At 36.3% G+C, this 3,028-nt stretch overlaps 1 protein-coding gene across 1 annotated transcript in view; it reads left to right on the top strand.

The window, feature by feature from the left end:
- Positions 1-1,491: 1,491 nt before the first annotated feature.
- Positions 1,492-3,028, top strand: part of plce1 (phospholipase C, epsilon 1) — a 98,801-nt gene continuing 97,264 nt past the window's right edge. The window contains exon 1 of the mRNA XM_016240709.1: positions 1,492-1,732. The gene's annotated coding sequence lies outside the window, so the exon portion shown is untranslated. The remainder of the gene's footprint in view (positions 1,733-3,028) is intronic.

Raw genomic sequence — 3,028 nt, 5'->3', positions numbered from 1 at the left:
TAACCTTCAGATGTAGCCAAAACCAGATAATGCCCATGCAGCATTCCTACTAGTGTCATGGCACTTGACTAATTGTAGTCTACAGTGCTTTAAAGAATGGTATACCCTGGTAAAAAAAATAATAGAAATAATTCAATTTTAAATGTCAAACAATGTGGGATTAACACAATATTGTGTCGCATGTGGCTTCGTATCGAGTAATTTACAAATTAGACGCAACATTGCCTGTTGCTTTGTCTGTTTTTGCTCCACCAGTGAAAATAATTCCAAATGTCAAAGTAAAATCAACCTATGCATGTCTCTAAAACAATACACTATAGTGGAGTTATTGCAAGAAGTGTTTTAAATGAATACTCACTCATAAATACAGTCACTTGTCGCCACCTGCTGGTGTATTTTGTCTGTTTTTGCTCCACCAATGAAAACAGTTCCGGCATCAACCATTACATGTCTCTGAACAAAATAGCAGTAGCATTACTGAATAAATCTGTGTTTTACATAGATCAGTTGAATGAATGATTCAATGACTCATTCATAAATACAGTCACTTGTCGCCACCTACTGGCATAACGATGTAACCTGCAGAAAGGATCAATGAAAATTCCCTCTTCATTTCAGAACTCTTGGAAAACAGCTGGGCTAATCTAATTTGAGGACGAAATGAAGTACTGTGAAAATATTAATCTTTTATGTGATATCTAATACACATGACTACCAGGTCATATGTAGTGATTTGTCTGTTTTTGCTACACCAATGAAAAGCTGAAACACTGGTTGATGAAAACAGTCGAAACTAGTTGCCCATCTCTGAAAAAAATTATAGCGCGTGACTGAATGGGTGTTTTGAATGAATTGTTTGAATGAATTGTTTGAATGAATGAATGAACGATTCAGCAGAACGCACCACTGAAAATATCAGTGCTCTTGGAATACCGCTTAGCCAATCGAATTAGAGCATGAAACTAAGTGCAGTGTAAATATTCATATTTTACTATCATATTAGTACCATAGTCTGTTTTTGCTCCACCAATAAAAAATAGTCATAAAAGTCGAAACAGGATCAATAAATACAATAGTTGTAAAAAAAATACGAATTAGCGCATGAAACTAAGTGCAGTGTAAATATTCATATTTTACTATCATATTAGTACCAGTCTGTTTTTGCTCCACCAATAAAAAATAGTCATAAAAGTCGAAACAGGATCAATAAATACAATAGTTGTAAAAAAAAATAAAATAAATAATAATAATAGTTTCCCTCTGTAACCTAAAATATTAGGCATTTATGAATGTGTCTGTGACAGCAATGAAGTGTGTCAGTCTCTTGAGCGCTACAGTGGACTCTTAACTTTTATAAAGAATATCTCTTTGGTTTTGAGACTTTAGTGTTTGCAGCTTTACAGATCTTCTTTATGCACCAAGAGCTTGTAACACTCCAAAGAGAAAGGAAAAACTGAAATCGCATCATATGACCCCTTTAAAGTCCTCAGACATTCCTATGCACAGTATGCAGTGACACCTCTGCAGCTATTGTGCTCACAGGCGGCTCCGATGCTGCTGTGCTGCTGACGGAATGGCTGACTGAGTTTCCCGCCACTACAAACGTAAACGCAACTTTGTTTCACTAGTGTTGTTGCAGGGCTCTGCAAACTTAACAGTCATTTTATGAAACCAGAATGAAGTTTCACCCGGTTTCGCGTGTGAGACGGTTTTCTGGTGTGACTCTGCAACGGTGAGTTGTTTCTCCTATCCTTGGCACGTGTTATGTTATGTTTGTAGTGATAATTCTTGTGTTTATGTGAATATACTACAGCTGTACGTCAAAATCACGTTTGATGTAGCGTGTTAGTTGATCAATTGTGTTGTCTGTGTACTTCAGTCGGAAATTAGTGAAAGACAGGCTGTTTGTCTTCTTGCTACTCGCGCATATTCATTCACCTCAGTTGTTTTATTTCGTGTATATGTATACTTTGTTATAATATTTACTTCAAGTGATACCATGGTACTAGCATGATACCATAATACCATGTTTTGGACATGACCAAAACCATTGTTGCTATGGTACTTTGTAACATTTTTTTGTTAGAAACATGTTCTCAGTGATCAGGCAGGTGTCACAGGTTTGACTGTAAAAGACTTGTGGTGATGTTTTTAAATCGTGTGTGACAGCATGATGATGATCAGTTTTCAAAATTGCATGCGTTTGAGGACATATTTGAGTAAAAGGTACTTTCTCCCAAAAGCACACTGAGGCATTTTTCTGTCCCCCCTTTCTGCCTCTACAGGCTCCCCTAAGTCTAGGTTGGTGAAATCGGCTTCTAATGGAAATCTTATGTTTCTCTAGTAAAGTCTCTGCTGTGCTGTGACTGAGCTGACCAGCTCTGTAACCTGATCTTGCACGAGTGATCCTGGGGTTTGGGCTCTTTAGGCTCAAACTCATACAATTAATTTTCATTTACCAGCCTGGAAAATGTGAATAGATGGAAAACTCCTCTGATTCAGTTCACATGCCACATCGTTTTTATTAAAACTCGATGGAGAAAAACTTTGAGGCGAGTAGTACTCGGTTACTGTTCTGGGATCAGATGGGAACTTTTGCTTTGCTGTAAACAAGCCTATAAACATAGACCTTTGATCAGTTATGCCCAGTGTTGGGGAAAGTTACTTTTAAAAGTAATGCATTACAATATTGCATTACTCCCTAAAAAAAGTAACTAATTACGTTACCTAGTTACTTTTTATGGAAAAAACATTAAAGCATGTCAACATATTCTGTTACACCAAATACACAAAATAATGAGCTTTAAAAAAGCATCATATGACCCCTTTAATATAAGAAGTTCTATTTATAGCAAATGCATAGTAAATAATGTATGTATTTATAGCCCTTTCGCATCAAAAAGTGTAATGAATAAACCTCAGGCTGAAGCAAAAGTAAATTCACGTCTGTACAGTAGAACGCAGGAGAAGAAACACTCTTCAGCAATAAAAAAACAAAGCACAATTGTTAGTTTATCTAAAGTCATTT

The sequence above is a fragment of the Sinocyclocheilus grahami genome, unplaced genomic scaffold (genome assembly GCF_001515645.1).
Source record: "Sinocyclocheilus grahami isolate Dianchi unplaced genomic scaffold, SAMN03320097.WGS_v1.1 scaffold599.1, whole genome shotgun sequence".
In the NCBI taxonomy this organism is placed as follows: Eukaryota; Metazoa; Chordata; class Actinopteri; order Cypriniformes; family Cyprinidae; genus Sinocyclocheilus; species Sinocyclocheilus grahami.
Note: the sequence above shows the minus strand (reverse complement) of the source record. Positions and strands in the feature narration are given on the sequence as shown.